General features: G+C 41.6%; 1 pseudogene; it reads right to left on the minus strand.

The window, feature by feature from the left end:
• Positions 1-13,520: 13,520 nt before the first annotated feature.
• LOC127424722 (vigilin-like) lies at positions 13,521-17,724 on the minus strand (annotated as a pseudogene).
• Positions 17,725-18,478: the final 754 nt, after the last annotated feature.

The raw sequence follows: 18,478 nt of genomic DNA on the forward strand, positions 1-18,478 counted from the left end.
AACAGGACTGACCCACCTCCATGCTTGACCATGGGGATGGTGTTGTTCCTGTCATCACCTTTCTTACTCCAGACGTACTGCTTACCCATGTGTCTAAAACGTATTTTCAGTTTGGTGTCATACGTCCATAAAACCTTTCAGGACTCCACAGGTCTTTCCATATTCCTTCTTGAATATTCAAGTCAACATTTCCCTTGGTGAAGTTTTGCTTTCTTCCACACCCAAGAAGTTTGCTGTTGTATCATATTTTTTAAATGTATGAATGGCGCTTCCAAATTTGTCTATTGGAATTTGAAGTGCCTTGGAAATGTACTTTTAGCCATGGTCTTTCTTGTGTAATGAAATAACCTCCTCTATTAGCTTTTGTGACAGCTTATTTTTAATTGCATTTTTTGCATATAAATACATTTTTGCTTACGACATTACACAAATGTTAAAACTTAAGTGCCATTTTGAATTTTTTGAAAAACATACTTTTTGGAACTCCTAAGCCATTAGTCCGATCAGCACGACATTTGGTATACATCATCTACAGACCCTCCTGACAGAAAATCATCAAAATCATTTTTATATGTCAAATCGTTCCGAAGATATTAACAATACAATTCCTTCGGTTTAACGCAATTTGAGTAATTGATCAATATCTACTCACTCCAAACGAAACAAATTTTTTTTGAATATTGTAGAAAAGTTCATTTGTTTCCGTAATTTAATTCAAAAAGTGGATCTTTCATATATTCTAGATTCATTACACATGAAGTGAAATATTTCAAGCCTTTTTTTGTTTTAATCTTGATTACGGCTTACAGCTCATGGAAATTAAAAAAAATCCAGTATCTCAAAATATTAGAATAAAGAATTTATAATACAATATTTTTTTTTTTTTTTTTCCAGAAGAAGCCTTCTGAAAAGTATATTAATTTATGCACTCAATACTTGGTCGGGGTGCCTTTTGCACGAATTACTGCTTCAATGCGGCGTGGCATGGAGGCAATCAGCCTGTGGCACTGTTGAGGTGTTATGGAAGCCCAGGTTGCTTTGATAGCGGCCTTCAGCTCGTCTGTATTGTTGGGTCTGGTGTCTCTCGTTTTCTTCTTGACAATATCCCATATATTCTCTATAGGGTTCAGGTCAGGCGAGTTGACTGGCCAATCAAGCACAGTAATACCATGGTCAGCAAACCAGTTACTAGTAGTTTTGGCACTGTGAGCAGGTGCCAAGTCCTGCTGGAAAAGGAAATCAGGATCTCCTTTGTCAGCAGATGGAAGCAATCTCCTGGTAGACAGCTGCATTGACTCTCGACTTGAGAAAACACAGTGGACCAACGCCAGCAGATGATAATCATAGCACCCCAAATCATCACTGACTGTGGAAACTTCACACTGGACTTCAAGCAACTTGGATTCTGTGCCTCTCCACTCTTGCTCCAGACTCTGTGACCTTGATTTCTAAATGAAATGCCAAATTTACTTTCATCTGAAAAGAGGACTTTGGACCACTGAGCAACGGTCCAGCTCTTTTTCTCCTTAGCCCAGGTAAGACACTTCTGATGTTGTCTCTGGTTAAGGAGTGGCTTGACACTAGGAATGCGACACTTGTAGCCCATTTCCTGGAAACGTCTGTGCGTGATGGCTCTTGATGCACTGACTCCAGCCTCAGTCCACTCCTTGTGAAGCTTCCCCAAGTTCTTGAATTTGCTTGACAAACCTCTCAAGGCTGGTCAACTTGCCATGAATATGCTTTGATACAGCACTCTGCGAACAGCCAGCCCTTTTAGCAATGACCTTCTGTGGCTTACCCTCCTTGTGGAGGGTGTCAATGAGTATCTTCTGGACAACTGTCAAGTCAGCAGTCTTCCCCATGATTGTGGTTGTGTGTACTGAACCAGACTGAGAGATTAAAGGCTCAGGAAACCTTTGCAGGTGTTTTGAGTTAATTAGCTGATTAGAGCTCTTCTCAGGTCGACATTTCTGTATTATAAATTCTTTATTCTAATATTTTGAGATACTGGATTTTTTATTTCCATGAGCTGTAAGCCGTAATCATCAAGATTAAAACAAAAAAGGCTTGAAATATTTCACTTTGTGTAATGAATCTAGAATATATGAAAGTTCCACTTTTTGAAATAAATTATGGAAACATGAACTTTTCTACAATATTCTAATTTTTTGAGATGCACCTGTAGTCAACAGGACGTTTAGAAGATGTCAGCAAGGTTTCATACAATTCCACCCCTAGGGGGCGCTTTAACTAAAAAAATTGTGATAACTGCAGCCATTTGAGCGACAAAGTTCAAATTAAATATGCATCATCTTTGGTTCAAATGCTAACATATTCTTAAAAAAATCGATTCGACAAATTAACAAAAATTGCCGTCAACGGCCAATCAAATTTCAGCACCTTATAACTCTTATTGAGAATGGCCGAGGGTTATGGAAATTACTATACACAAGAAGGGTGTAAACTCGAAGCCGCATATCAAATTTTGTGACGTGCGCCACCATGTGGCCGATATAATTAGCTAATTCGCATTTTTGCTATTAACTCCGGAACGGTATAGACTACAATAAAAATGTGTAGCTTCTGTGAATCCACCAGTGCCCTCCAATTTCCATTCCTGCAAGAGAACTTTTTTTAATCATGTATATTTATTTGAAAAACAAACTTTTTCGGATTCGTCCTAGGCCGAGAAAACATATTTGTTCCTCGGCTGTGGTCTCAGCTGAATGCCGCTTCCTGCTTGACCTTGAGCACCCGCCAGCTGTAGTGTTAGCTGCTGGCTGTTGTGATCTAAGCCTGATCACGTTTGGGGTTTCTTCCTCCACATTCATTAATGGTTCAAATCTATTTCAAGACGTATCGGCGTAGAAGTATACCAGTATTGGTTAGTCATGTCATCACTGGAGTGGAAGATGCCAATGCTGCAATATGCGATGATTGTGACTGTTTGATATGTCAAGTACCTTTGGGTCTAGCTCCCTGTTTATGCCATTGGTTTTTGCTCTCACCTTCATCAGTCACTTTTGCCATCTGTTTTGCTGGGTTTTCTAAGCACAGTATAGCCTGTCGAGGAACGTTTGATTCACTGGACTCACCGGCTGTAGGCTGAGGAGGTCCACGGTGACACTCTCCTGTGTATTCCGTCAAGGTTGGCAATACTGGTGGGCTCAAGTAAGAGCAGGGGAGTCATTACAGTGATAAGTAAACATCTACAATTCAAATTTCTCAAACAGATCAAAGATAAATCAGGAAGTCATTATTGTTTTTGCAGAAATTCACGGGCAAAGTTTGATTTGGCTAATATTTTCGCACCTAACGCTGACAATCAGGACTTTTTTTATAGATCTTGAAGGGATGTTGCAAGCCACTGGCACCCCTCATGATAATATTGGGAAGAGATTTGAATCTATTGATAGACTCAGTCCTTGATCATAGTGAAGTAAAAGTGTGTAAGCCCACTAGAGCAACAGTGACACTTCACAGGATGTGCAAAAATCTTGGTCTTGCAGATATTTGGAGACTTTTAAACCCATCTGGTAGAGACTATAAATTTTTTTCATCAGTCCATAAGATTTATTCTAGAATAGATTTTTTTTTATTTTTTTATATCTAAGTCCCTATTTAATCTGTTGTTGACTGCTCAATTGGAAACATCTTAGTCTCAGATCACACCCTGGTGAGTTTAGAGGTGTTGCCACATACGGAGAAAAAGAAATCATATAGTTGGCGCTTTAATGTATCCCTTTTGCAAAATCCTGATTTCCAACAAATGTTAAAGAATGAAATCAGTGTTTAAACTCTCTTAATTCTGAGATAACCTTGGAGGAGATTGACGAGGTAATTAAGGCCCTGGCAAGGCTCCAGGGCCAGATGGTTTTGCCACTGAATTGTTCAGATCTTATGCTACAGAAATGGCTCCACTTTTGTTAGAAGTTTATACAGAATCATTAAAGAACGGAAAGCTTCCGCCAACCATGACACAATCCCGGATCAGTCTGATCCTTAAAAAGGACAAAGATCCAAGCAAGTGTAAAAGTTACCATCCAATTTCCCTGATCCAACTAGATGTAAAAATTGTCAAAAATTTTGGCTAACCAGTTAAGTTATGACATCTCTTATACATATAGATCAGGTGGGGTTTATTCGGGCCGTAGCTCTTCTGATAACATTAGGCGTTTCATCAATATCATGTGGTCAGTAGTGAATGATCAGACTCCGGTCGCTGCCATCTCACTTGACGCCGAAAAGGCGTTTGATATGGTAGAATGGGATTATCTTTTTAAGATTTTGGAAATGTATGGGTTCGGGAGTACTTTTATTGGATGGATTAAGTTACTTTATAGATACCCTGTAGCAGTTGTACAAACAAATGGATTAATTTCAGATTATTTTACTCTGAATAGGGGCACTCGGCAGGGTTGCCCTATTTCCCCATTATTGTTCTGTCTTGCCCTGGAGCCATTAGCAGCCGCGATAAGAAAGGAGGATATTTTCCAGGGGTGTTGGTTCAACATTTTGGCATTCCCAGATCTCAGTTTTATAAGTATTTACAGCTTCGCCACCTACTCTGCACTATTTTTGGGAGTGGCACGCACCCCCCTAAGGCGGCAGGTGCTTTAGGAGAGGTGATTGCTGCTTTTGGAAAAGGCCATGAAGCATCAGTGTATTACTCCCTACTAATTCAGAGTCTGGGGGATGGAGCCTTGACGTCTCTCAAGAGAGTATGGGAAAAATATTTGAATTTGGTATTGGAGGATGGAGTGTGGATTAAGATTCTTAAAAATGTCAAATCTGTATCTAGAGATGCAAGGGTTCACCTTATGCAATTTAAGATTTTACATAGATTTTATTGGACCCCCTCTAGATTATATAGGCTTGGTTTTAAAGACACACCCACTTGCTGGCGATGCCAGTCAGAAGTTGGAGACACTACCCATATCTTTTGGGGGTGTGTTAAGATCCAGGAGTTTTGGTTGAGGGTTCAGAGGTATTTGTGCGATGTTTTGAACACTCAGGTTTTGCTTTGTCCCAGACTCTGTATTTTGGGTGATGGCGCGGTCATTCATTTAGGGGACAATCATATAAAAAAACTGGGTTATGACCAGTCTCATGATTGGCAGGCAAGTAATTTTAAGGGGTTGGAAGTCAAATGGAGCACCCTCTTTTTCGGAGTGGTGTGTGGAAATGGGGAGGGTAGCTGCATTTGAAGAGGCGGTAAGTAGAAGGCTGGGGTTGAGGGACTTATTTGCTAAAAAATGGGGCAAATATTTAGTTTTTTGGGGGGAATCTCGGGGAGGGAATGTGGAGAGTGTAGTTTAATCATGTATGTTTATTATTTTATTTATTTGTGTGTGTATATATGTATATATATATATATATATATATATATATATATATATATATATATATATATATATATATTTTATTTTATGTAAGTGTATGTATATGTATCTGTGTATGTATGTATATGTATGTGTGTGTGTATATATGTGTATATCTGTATGTGTGTATATGTATGTATGTATGTATGTATGTATATATATATATATATATATATATATATATATATATATATATATATATATATATATATACACTATATTGCCAAAAGTATTCACTCATCTGCCTTTAGATGCATATGAATTTAAGTGACATCCCATTCTTAATCCATAGGGTTTAATATGACGTCGGCCCACCCTTTGCAGCTATAACAGCTTCAACTCTTCTGGGAAGGCTTTCCACAAGGTTTAGGAGTGTGTTTATGGGAATTTTTGACCATTCTTCCAGAAGCGCATTTGTGAGGTCAGACACTGATGTTGGACGAGAAGGCCTGGCTCGCAGTCTTCGCTCTAATTCATCCCAAATGTGCTCTATCGGGTTGAGGTCAGGACTCTGTGCAGGCCAGTCAAGTTCTTCCACACCAAACTCGCTCATCCATGTCTTTATGGACCCTGCTTTGTGCACTGGTGCGCAGTCATGTTGGAACAGGAAGGGGCCATCCCCAAACTGTTCCCACAAAGTTGGGAGCGTGGAATTGTCCAAAATCTCTTGGTATGCTGAAGCATTCAGAGTTCCTTTCACTGGAACTAAGGGGCCGAGCCCAGCTCCTGAAAAACAACCCCACACCATAATCCCCCCTCCACCAAACTTCACAGTTGGCACAATGCAGTCAGACAAGTACCGTTCTCCTGGCAACCGCCAAACCCAGACTCGTCCATCAGATTGCCAGATGGAGAAGCGTGATTCGTCACTCCAGAGAACGCGTCTCCACTGCTCTAGAGTCCAGTGGCGGCATGCTTTACACCACTGCATCCGACGCTTTGCATTGCACTTGGTGATGTATGGCTTGGATGCAGCTGCTCGGCCATGGAAACCCATTCCATGAAGCTCTCTACGCACTGTTCTTGAGCTAATCTGAAGGCCACATGAACTTTGGAGGTCTGTAGCGATTGACTCTGCAGAAAGTTGGCGACCTCTGCGCACTATGCGCCTCAGCATCCGCTGACCCCGCTCTGTCATTTTACGTGGCCTACCACTTCGTGGCTGAGTTGCTGTCATTCCCAATCGCTTCCACTTTGTTATAATACCACTGACAGTTGACTGTGGAATATTTAGTAGCGAGGAAATTTCACGACTGGACTTGTTGCACAGGTGGCATCCTATCACAGTAACACGCTGGAATTCACTGAGCTCCTGAGAATGGCCCATTCTTTTACAAATGTTTGTAGAAGCAGTCTGCATGCCTAGGTGCTTCATTTTATACACCTGTGGCCATGGAAGTGATTGGAACACCTGAATTCAATTATTTGGATGGGTGAGCGAATACTTTTGGCAATATAGTGTATATATATATATAATTTTATTTTTTTTTGATTGTGTGTGTGTTATGTGGGACCACAGGGGTGTTCGTTAGGGGTCAGGGTGGGATTGTGTTAGTAGGGTTTAAATGTAAAATGTTGATTCATTATATACGTGTTGAGTTTTTTTCACTGTCATAGCACATGAATCAATAAAATGTTAATTACAACAACAACAAAAAAATTTGATTGAAAAAGACGCTATCAAATGCTCACCTAAATGGTGTGATCCATGTTTAGCTAAGCAGTGTAACTAAACTATCGCCAGAAAAGCTTAAACACGCGCTCCAGTCTGGGCAACTGATGATGGCTGAATGCTGTTGCATGTCTATTGAGCCTTGTTAAACTCGCTGCTGATTGCTGAGGCTCGCGCCTACAAACACTGAGTTTTGCAGAGAGAGTGCTGTGGTATTTCAGATGGCGAGACAATTTGATAAAAAATCAGTTGGAGGGCCAGACAAAGATGATTGGCTGGCCGGATTTGGCCTGCGGGCCTCCAGTTGACTAGCCCTGTTTTGAGCTGTTTCATCAAACCCTAACTTTTCAGTGGAGATTCAAGATTGTTGACTTTGCAGTAAAAATACATTGTATTTGAAAATATACATGACAATTGTAAGACCTAATAGTCTATTTGAGCCATTGCTGCTTAGATCCCGATGATTGTCGCTTGCGGCTATATTTATTATTATTAATATTATTATTATTCCCCAATGGGAGTCTATGGCAGCCCATAGAACCGTACATAGGAAAATTATGAAATTTTTATACCAAATTTGGGGTTTTGGACATACTCTATAACGCCACCACCATGTCAAAAATTCACTTTTATTTTGGGTGTATCTTTTGAACCGTTTGTCCTAGAGACATAATTTTTTTGTCTTATTACTCTCCTCCCGATGATTACACTAAAAGTCCATCCATTACAGTGGCTGCCATCTTGGATTATGATGTTTACAGTTAAAACCTTTCACATCCTTCAAACTTGGTCTGATTTTCCCAAACAATGGCTCAAAATAATCTCCAGACCGAGCTGCACAGAAATGACTATTCAGAATTTAGATTTTTGCTTTTGTTTAAAAGTTATGGCATGACAAAGTTAACAAGGTCAATGTGAAAATGGATTTGAGGTTGTATCTCGGCAACCCTCTGTCCTATCAAAACTAAACTTAGTATACCACATGAGAACCACAGTGTGAGGGCACATGCAGAGGTTTGTGAGAGCACCACCTATGGGTCAAAATATGTGAAAATTGCTATTTTTGCCCGTAAATTTTGAACCGTATGTCCTAAAATCATGAGGTTGGTGTCTATGGATTCTGTTTTTTCCATATCAACAGTACTGTCTCTCCACCATATTGAAATTTATTAAAAAATTATATATCTTTTAAATACATTGTCAGATTTCAAAGAAAATTGGTATGCATCATCAACATCATGTTCTGATGATACTTTAGCAGTTTGGAAACAGCACAACCTATAAGTTCAAAATATAACCTACACTTAAGTGTTGACTAACTTAAAGAAGTCTCTTTGTCACTCAATGGCAATGACAGTGTGTTAAAGTGCTGGTTTGTAGTTCTAAGGGTCATGGGTTTGATTCCCATGTGGACCAGTGTCAGAGTTGATGTTACGGAGGTCTTTGTATTTTGTTTTCTGAATAGTTGCAGGGCTTATCACAGATCATTTCCATTTTCAGGTATACGTCTTGCTCTTCTTAAAGTCTAATCAGTTAGCATGCTAACCAACTAATTTGTAAGGCTATTTGATCACAGTGCTATCTGTAGGCAACATTAGTTTAACATGCTAATCAACTAGCATGCTAATCAGTTAAATCATGACCAGTCTGTTCTTTCTTTCTGTGTTTGATATCAGCCATATTGGCTCTCCACCATTTTGAATACTTTTTTTAATTCAAATCTTGCTGCTCTCAGCTTGGTTTGCTTCTTCAGAAACTTTAAAATCTGTGGTAATGTGGTCCGGTGTGCTGTGGAGATCTTTAGATTGCTGGTTCGAGACCAGCTTGGGACGACTGGAAAAACTTTGAGCAATTGCAGAATGATTTATGACCTGTTTGTTCTTTCTTTCTGCTGTATTTGATATCAGCCATATCAGCACTCCACCCTTTCGAATACTTATTAAATTTAAAAAATGCTGACTCTCATCTTGGTATATCTTTACAGCACCTGTAAAACCTATAGCAATGTGGCCCAGCGATCAGTGCACCAATCCTTTGTGCTCTGGAGATAAAAGTTTGCCAGTTCGAGACCAGCTTGGGGAAACTTTTTCCGATTAACATTTTTTATTGGTTCTAACATGTGAAACAGAAAAGCAAAACATAAAGGCACAGAATCAACTTATATATACAACCAAATATATGTATGAATAAAAAATAAATAATAATAATAAAAATAATAATAATAATAATAATCACACACAAACTATAAATCCCTCTCCACTGCCTCTCCCCAAGAGCACTATATGGTCAGATAGCTGCCCCACTTAATATCAAATACCCTCAGGTTGCCCAGCCTTCTATCTGACATCTCCACAAAAGCTGCCACCCTGCCCATCTCCGTGCACCACTCCCGAAATGAGGGCGCACTAACCAACTTCCATCCCCTAAGGATGATCTGTCTACTGATCATAACACTGGTCAAGACCCAATTTTCCATGTGTTTATTTCCTATATCGCCCAAAATACAGAGCCTGGGGCAAAATGAAATTTGAGTGCCCAATACATCACGCACAAAACTTCGAACCTTCAACCAAAATTCTTGGATCTTAACACACCACCAAAAAACATGGGTTCTCCATCTCCATCTTCTGATTGGCATCACCAGCAGGTGGGTGTGTCTTTAAGACCAAACCTATACAATCTAGAGGGGGTCCAATAGAATCAATGTAAAATCTTGAATTGCATAAGGCGCACCCTTGCATCTCTAGATGTAGACTTGACGTTTTTTTAGAATCCTAGCCCACACTCCCTCCTCCAATACCAAGTTTAAATCTCTTGAGAGAAGTTAAAGCTCCGTCCCCCTGACTCTGAATTAGCAGGGAGTAATACACTGATGCCTCATGACCTTTTCCAAAAGCAGTAATCACCACTCCCAGAGTATCTGCTGCTCCAGGGGGGTGTATGCCACTCCCAAAAATAGTATAGAGCAGGTGGCGCAGCTGTAAATACCTAAAGAACTGAGATCTGGGAATCCCAAAATGTTGAACCAAATTTTTAAAGGATCTCAACAATACACTCTCATATATGCCACTGAGTGTATTAACCTCCCTCACAATCCACTCTGATCAGCAGAAAGGGGACTTAATACATCATTTCAGGTTCAGCCATATGCTCGAGGCAACATTTAAATAAATGTCCGAATTAAACACTCTGGACACCTTTGTCCATACCGAGTGCAAATGCGAGATAACGGGGTGTAATTTAACTTCTCCGATTAGTTTGATAGAAAGGCTTTGCAATGGTGAAATAGGGGCAAGAACTTCCTGTTCAATACAAAACCAGGGAGGGACTCTCTCAGGTGGAAGCGACCAATGAGCCAAATGTCTGAGACTGAATGCATAATAATAAAAACAAAAATCTTGGGTAGACCTAGCCCACCTTTGTCAACCGGCCTATGCAACTTACTGAAATGTAAACTGGGACGTTTACCATTCCAAATGAAGGACTTCGCTATGCTATCAAATTGCTTGAAATAAGAGAGGGGGACATCTATATGGAGAGACTGTAGCAGGTAGTTGAATTTTGTAATACAATTCATTTTAGTAACATTAACCTTCCCAATCACAGATAAATGTAATGAAGCCCACCTGCCCACATCGCAAAATTAACTCTAACTAAGTCACACAAATTTGCTGGGAATAAAATACCCAGACACTTAATGCCCTGTTTGGGCCACTGCAAGGCACCCGGCTGAAAATCCATTACCAGGCAGTTCCTTGTCAGAGCCAAAGCTTCAGATTTAGACCAGTTAACTCTGTATCCCGAGAACTTCGGAAAGGAATGATTAGTTCTGCGGAGGCAAGGCATAGATCTAGTAGGGTCGGAGATGAATAATAAAATATCATCTGCGTAAAGCAAAAGCTTATGCGCCACACCTCCCGCCACCACCCCTGGAAACTCATCCTCATTTCTTATCGTGACTGCTAATGGTTCCAGGGCAAGACAGAATAATAATGGGGAAGAGGGCAACCCTGCCGGGTGCCTCTATCCAGAGTAAAATAATCTGAAATTAATCCATTCATTAGTACCGCAGCTACCGGGTGTCTATAAAGTAAATTAATCCAACCAATAAAAGTATTCCCGAACCCTTACATTTCCACAATCTTAAAAAGATAATCCCATTCTACCATATCAAATGCCTTTTTGGCATCAAGTGAGATGGCAGCGACTGGAGTACGATCATTTGCCACCTCCACATGATATTGATGAAACGCCTAATGTTATCAGAATAAACCCCACCTGATCTATATGTATAAGAGATGTCATAACTATTTTGACAATATTTTAACATCTAGCTGGATTAGGGAAATTGGACGGTAACTCTTACACTTGCTTGGATCTTTGTCCATTTTAAGAATCAGACTGATCCGGGCTTGCGTCATGGTTGGTGGAAGCTGTCCATTCTTTAATGATTCCTTATAAACTTCTAGCAAAAGTGGAGCCAATTCTGTAGCATAAGCTCAAAAAAATCAGCAGCAAAGCCATCTGGCCCTAGAGCCTTGCCTGTAGGCAAGGCCTTAATTACCTCACCAAGCTCCTCCAAGGTTATCTCAGAATCAAGAGAATTGTTTTTGCTCAGCCTTCAGTTTAGGAAGTTTTAATGGTTCCACATTAGAATGGTTTCTAATATCCTCATCAGTAGACGAAGACGTGGAACTACAGAGATCAAGACATAATTCTTTAAAAGCATTAATAATATCAGTGGCTGAGGTAAATATTTGGTATTTAGAGGGAATGGTAGGAAAAGACTCTCTCTGTTTTATATATCTAGCCAGAAGTGTGCCTGTCTTGCCCTGAATAGCCAAAACTCCACCTTCCGTGACCAAATAGTATTATATCTGTATTTCAATCGGGTCAATTCTCTTGAGGCCATCCGATGACATTCGGAGCTTCAGTTCTGCCTCTGCACATTTAATATTCCCTTCCAACTCCACGAGTGCTTTGGATTTTTTGGTGAATGAGACATACTGTATGATCCAACCCCTAAGAACCGCCTTAAGTGCCTCCCAAGCCACGCCCACAGAGGATACTGAGGACCACTTGGTCTCCAAATAAACATTGATTTTAACATTTGTTGGAATTCAGGATTTTGCAAAAGGGATACATTAAAGTGCCAACTATATGATTTCCTTTTCTCCATATGTGGCAACACCTCTTAACTCTCCAGGGTGTGATCTGAGACTAAAATGTTTCCAATTGAGCAATCAAAAACAGATGAAATGAGGGACTTAATCCCTCAGAATAAATCTATTCTAGAATAAATCTTATGGACTGATGGGTTCAAAAGTCTCCAAATATCTGTAAGACCAAGATTTTTACACATCCTGTAAAGCGTCAATGTTGCTCTAGGGGGCTTACACACTTTTGCTTCACTATGATCAAGGACTGAGTCCATCAAAAGATTAAAGTCTCTTCCCAATATTATATCATGAGGGGTGCCAGCGGCTTGCAACATCCCTTCAAGATCTATAGAAAAGCCTTGATCATCAACGTTAGGTGCGTAAATATTAGCCAAAATCAACCTTTGCTCCTGAATTTCTGCTAAAACAATAATGACTCTTCCTAATTTATCATTAATCTGTTTGAGACATTCGAATTATAGATGTTTTTTTCTTTTTTTTTTTTTGCCAGATACATTTTCAAATTTTATTTTTATTTTTTGGACAGTTTATTTTCCAGTGTCATCCATAATTGTTTACCGTGTCATCTTTGCATAATTCTTATAAGGCTATTAAGAGGGCCATTGCTATGGTTTCAGACCAACCTGCATAGCAATTGGAAGACAACAAGGGGCTGGACAACTGACTCATTAGCAAGAATGAGCAACACATGACATTACTTGACATTCCATTGCCACAAAATGGTCTGCTTTTTTCCTTCCAAATGTTATATGTTCACTGTTTTTTAATAAACATGACTTCTAAATATCAAAAAGAAAATGAAAAAGTATAAGCCATTAGTGTAAGATTTAGAGACTTTGGGAAAATTGGGACTGCATAAGCGACTACATCCCTAGGACTCCCACAGCAAATGGCAGTTTGAAAATACTTCTGTAGTGAGAGTCACTCTTTAAGTCTGAAAGTTTTAAAGGCTGCATGGAATAAGTTCCCCTGCCCAAATCAGAAGAGTTAGATAAAATAGGGAGGGAGACATAGACCACTGAAATGTCTCACACCCTTGGGAATGAGGCAAAGTACAACTGGTTACCCATTTCCTAAGAATGCATTTCAATTCAAAAAGAAGCATCATCTTTTAGAGGTAAACAGTATATTTTCCCCCAACCCCATTGCAAAGGCAACTATGAAACAGAGCAGCGTGATAAACCAAAGACATAACTTTTGTAATGAAATAATATTTTTGTAATGAAGTCATATCAAATGTCACTTAAACCTGGATTGTTACAGACCTGAAGCATTGTCAGGAGTACTTTTGTTATCCTTCTATTTGTGATTCTCTCTACATGCAAACAGGTTGACTTATTTCATATAAATTCAGCAAAACTGTGGCAGACCAGGTAGAGGCTGCTATCATAAAAATGTTTACCACCTGTTTTGGGGATCAAGACTTGTTTATTTGCAAATGTTATTCGAGTAAAAGGAAATGTGTTGATATATTGGGGGTCAGAATAGGTGGTCAGTCCACATCCACATGGGTCAAATAAGGGAGAATTGTAGAGGGGACCAGGAGGCTGCAACAAATGTTGACAGACACACATTTCAGAAACGTTTAGGTCCCCATGGTGATGATCTTGCAGCAGCCACAGGTGTGCCAAAGCTGGGGAATTCCTCAGAGCTGCTCATATCAGGGGCCTTCTCATTGCTAGCTGTCCAAGGAGCCTCCCTCACAACAAATCCTTTGGATGGACCATGAGATTCTTCCATGCTGCCAGCATTGGAACCAGAAGGCTTCATGTAGGCCATTTTGGCTTCATTTTCAACCATATCAACCATATATTCTTAAGGTTTAGAAGGTGATCAATGGCTTCATCCACCTGCTCTGGATGACCAGTCACAGTCACTAAATTTGGATCTGTGGCTCCACTCTGAGGGAACCGAACATCAACTTTAAACTCATCCATGATCCTGCGTATGCCCTTGCCACGTGCCCCTATGATGCGAGCATGGACTCTGCTGTCCAGGGTGATGTCCTCAGAGATCATTTCCTCCAGCTCATCCACTATAGCCTGAATGGCATCACGTGCTGCCACACCATTCTGCTCATACCCAGTAATGGTAATCTGATCCTGGGTCTCATCATTTTTCTCTGGAAACTGAATGTTGACCTCATGTTCATTGCGGATTTGTGTTATTATAGCGCCCTTGCATCCAATGATCTTGGGGTGATACTTGGGATCCACAGTGATGGTCAGCTTGAAACTCCTGAGAACCCGATCCTCCTGTTCAGCCTGTAGCTCTTTGACGCGCTCAAGAAGACCCTCTTTAGCACGGTCAAGGTGTGAGGCCAGGCCAGTAATGGAGATAATGTCAGACTGTAACTCAGGAGCAGGCACTTGAATATTAACCTCAAACTCATCCATCATCTTGCGGATTCCGCTTCCTTTTTGACCAATGATGTAGCGATGAAGGTCAAAAGGCACTTCCACCACAATGGTCACTGGAACCAAAGCTTTTAGTGCCTCAACAGCAGCTTCACATCTCTCTTTGCAGCCAGAAAGCACAATGACATCACACTTCTTTGGGGCTGAAGGGTCAGCAGGCTCTTTCACTTCTCCATTGGCCTCTCCATTCTCCTGCACTGGAGCATCAGCTGAAGGAGCTTATTGGTCCTCTCTGTCTGGAAACTTTATCTGCACACTGTGGTCTTTAGTGATCTGTTGTATGCGTGAGCCCTTAGGCCCCATTATGGAGCGGTGGAACTTCTGAGGGATCACACACTCCATGGTCACTTGGGCATCCAAATCCTCAATCAACTCCAGAATACGTTTCTTGGCAGCCTCCACACAATCTTTGGCTCCCTTTAGGGTGACACACTCTGTGTGCCAGTCCGGGGGAAACTGACAATAATGCCACCATACTCATCTGCCATGTCCCTTAGGACTTGACCACGGCGTGCCATAAAAAAACGATGGTGCTTGGGATCGACGGTCATAAAATCCTCAACAATGTTTTCCAAGCTCTTAATGAGTGCCTCCAACTCCTTTTGTGCTTCAGCTACAGCTTCCTCTGTACCAATGACGGTGATCAGCTCCTGATCCTTATCCTCAGCAGTAGGGAAGATGATCCTAGCACCTGTGCTGTCCCGCACCTTCTGGATATTTCCACCTCCTTTGCCAATAAGGATCTTGTGGTATTCAGGTTTGGCACGAAGCTCAACTGTGTGGCTTTTAGTTTGCTTCTCTTCTGCCAGGGACAGCAGCTGTTTCTTGGCTTTCTCTACCTCCTCTGCTTGGCCTCTGATTGTCATTGCATCAATGCCAGAGCCCTCTGTTGGGAAATATATGTGCACGCCACCACACTCTTCCATGATGGAACGCACAAAGCGCCCCTTTGAGCCAATTAGGGAGTTGTGCAATTTTGAAGGGATGGAAACCTCCATCTCTGTAATGTTTGCCAGTTCTTTCTGAATAGCCAGGATCCTGTTTTTTGCTGCCTCACAGTTTGCCTTCTTCCCAGTGATGACAATCATTTCAGAGTTGCTGTTTTCTGCAGGCAGATCAATCTTAATGTTGGTCTCTTCACGGATCTTCTTTATATTTGCTCCTCCTTTGCCAATTATGTTTTTGTGGAACTGTTTGAAAATGGGCACAGAGACTGAAAAGCTGTTCTCCACCATTTCAGCCACCATTTTCTGCATGAACTTTGTGCATTTCTCCACCTCAGTGTGAGGCCCACGCAGCTGTACAATGTCACTTTTCTGCGCTGGATCAGGAAAGTTTATGATAACCTCAGGGAACTTGTCCCGAATTTCTTTTATTTTCTCGCCTTTCTGTCTGATGATGGCTCTATGAAATCGCTGTTCAATGATCATGTCCTTTGTACGCTCATTCTCCATGCGTGACGCTAGCTCGAGCAGCTCCTTCTTGGCCTCTTGGACACCCTGGGGGTCACCCTCGATACGGATCAGGTTACTCTTCTCATTGTCAGGTGGAATGCAGACTGACAATTTGTGCTGATCTTTTATGCGGTTAATGTTTGCACCGCCTTTCCCAATCAAGTGTCGGTGGAATCTGGGGTCCACGCTAATCTTGGTGTAGTCCATTCGACTAACCAGATCTGTGACGATGGCTTCAATCTGGCCCTGTACTATTTGTACATCTTTTGTGGGTCCTTCCAGCTTGATCTTGTCCTCTCCCTCCGTGAACTCAATGTGTACCTTGGGCATTTGCTGGGTGATCTGCCAGATTCTGTCCTTTCTTGCCAATAATGAAGCAATGAAGCCAAGATGGAGCCAAGACTGAAGACACAGTGTAGCTGTTGGCCTTGGCATACACTTCAGTGAGTGCCTGGCCCAGCCGGTCTGGCTCCCCACGCAGGATTACTGTCTCTGAGTTGCTGTCGAGGGGTGGGATCTCGACCGAGACGCCAGTCCTGTCCAGGATCTCTTGCAAGGTGTTACCCTTAGGCCCAATCACATACTTATGCTGAGATTTCTTCACCTCCACTGCAATAGTTGTTGCATTCTTCTTCTTCTCGTCATAAATCTTCTTGATCTTGACCATTGCCAAGGCCACCTGCTCTTTCTCCCTGGTGATGACAATCTCAGTTTTGTTCACAATGGGTGGAGGGACATTAATTCAGGCACCCGTCTCCTGCATCAACTCCCCCACCATCTTGTTGTAAGCTCCAGTGATGAAGGGGTGGTACACCTTTTCAATGTTCAGTCTCTCCACTGCCTGCTTGTCCTGCTCAGCAGAGATGAGCAGGATCTCAGGCTTGGCCTTCTCCAAGCCTTCCTTGGTTCCAGAGATCTTGATGAGGTTACTAGGGTCTTCGGGTCTAGGAATCTGGATCTTGGTGGCAGTCTTCAACTCGAGCTCCTGCAGCTTCTCCCCACTCTTGCCGATGACAAAGCGATGATGTTCTTTGGGGATGGCCACAGTAGCTGAAGCCTGAGTCTGCAGTCTTGACACAATCTCTTTGCGGGCTTTCATGACAGCGTAATGTTTCCCAGACACCATTATGGAGAGGCCTTGGTCTTTAGCCATGGAGAGTTCCAGGTGAGCTCCAGTCTTGTGCATGATGTCAAGACATACTTTAGCCTGGTCTCCTTCTCCAAACTGGTTCATATCCTAGTACTTGCGCTCTTCCAGAGGAACATAGAAAACCTGGGTGATTATTGATGACTTAAGAGGTTTGAGTTTGTTGTCCAGGCGTTTCCAACATCTTGAACCCCCTCTGGAGATGAAGGCTTTTCAGGCAGAGGGGGAAAGGCATCCTTGTAGGTGGGGAGGCTGTCCTCATTTTCTGCACTGCTAGGGCCTGCCACAGCAGCTTTGACTTGCTCTGGCAGAAGGCAACTGCGATGCTCGTTAAAGCTGTCTTGCGTAAGTACAGCGACTGAGCTCATGGTCGAAATCCCACGTTTACACGGAGTCCGAGTGTGCCACAGCTAAATGGTCAGTTACCAGAGAATCTGTCCTGTAAAGCTGCCCGTTCGTGTCAGCCTGCCAGCTTTTGCCTTTTCCGGTCGCCGAGTGAGAATGTTTTAGATAAAAGCGGCATTTGTGACTGTCCACACAAAGTCCACGTAGGCATTAGAGCAAAGGGTGAAACAGTAAGGAGAAACTCGAATTGTAGATGTTTACAATTGCTCTTAAGAAAACATGTCCACCTCATATCTTCCCAAATGTTTCAGCTTCCTGTGGGGAAAGATGCATTTCTTGAAGAAACACAATATCATATTTATTTCGTTTAAGAAAAGAAATAACCTTCCTTCTTTTCATGGGGTGCCCCAACCCATTCACATTCCACGTGGAGAGAGACAATCCACTCATATTAAAATTTGACATTTTGACATATTAGAAAAAATAGATTGTGTGTCAAAAACAAGATTATAAAGACCACATTCCAACATTAGTGCAACAACCAAACAAACAGAAAAAAGAAAAACATGCGCATTAACCCTGCGCACGACAGTGCCAACTGTCGTCCATCCCTCTAAACTCAAACAGTCCATGTCCACCTACGAGAATCCCCGCAAAAACTTTGCCATCGGATTGCTCAAGTCTGGTACTTCTGTATAAATTTTGTGAGACAGAATTACTCAACAGAAAATAATCTATAAAACAAACTCCGGCCAATAGGCGGAGATGTGTAAACACAAAGAACATGCAGATTCATTCACAAACTCTCCCGAAGGAGTGTTACTCCACAAAACAAACTCCAGCCGCTAGGCGGAACCAGCACAAAAAGGAATAAGGAAGCCG

The sequence above is a fragment of the Myxocyprinus asiaticus genome, chromosome 33 (assembly GCF_019703515.2).
Source record: "Myxocyprinus asiaticus isolate MX2 ecotype Aquarium Trade chromosome 33, UBuf_Myxa_2, whole genome shotgun sequence".
Classification (NCBI taxonomy): domain Eukaryota; kingdom Metazoa; phylum Chordata; class Actinopteri; order Cypriniformes; family Catostomidae; genus Myxocyprinus; species Myxocyprinus asiaticus.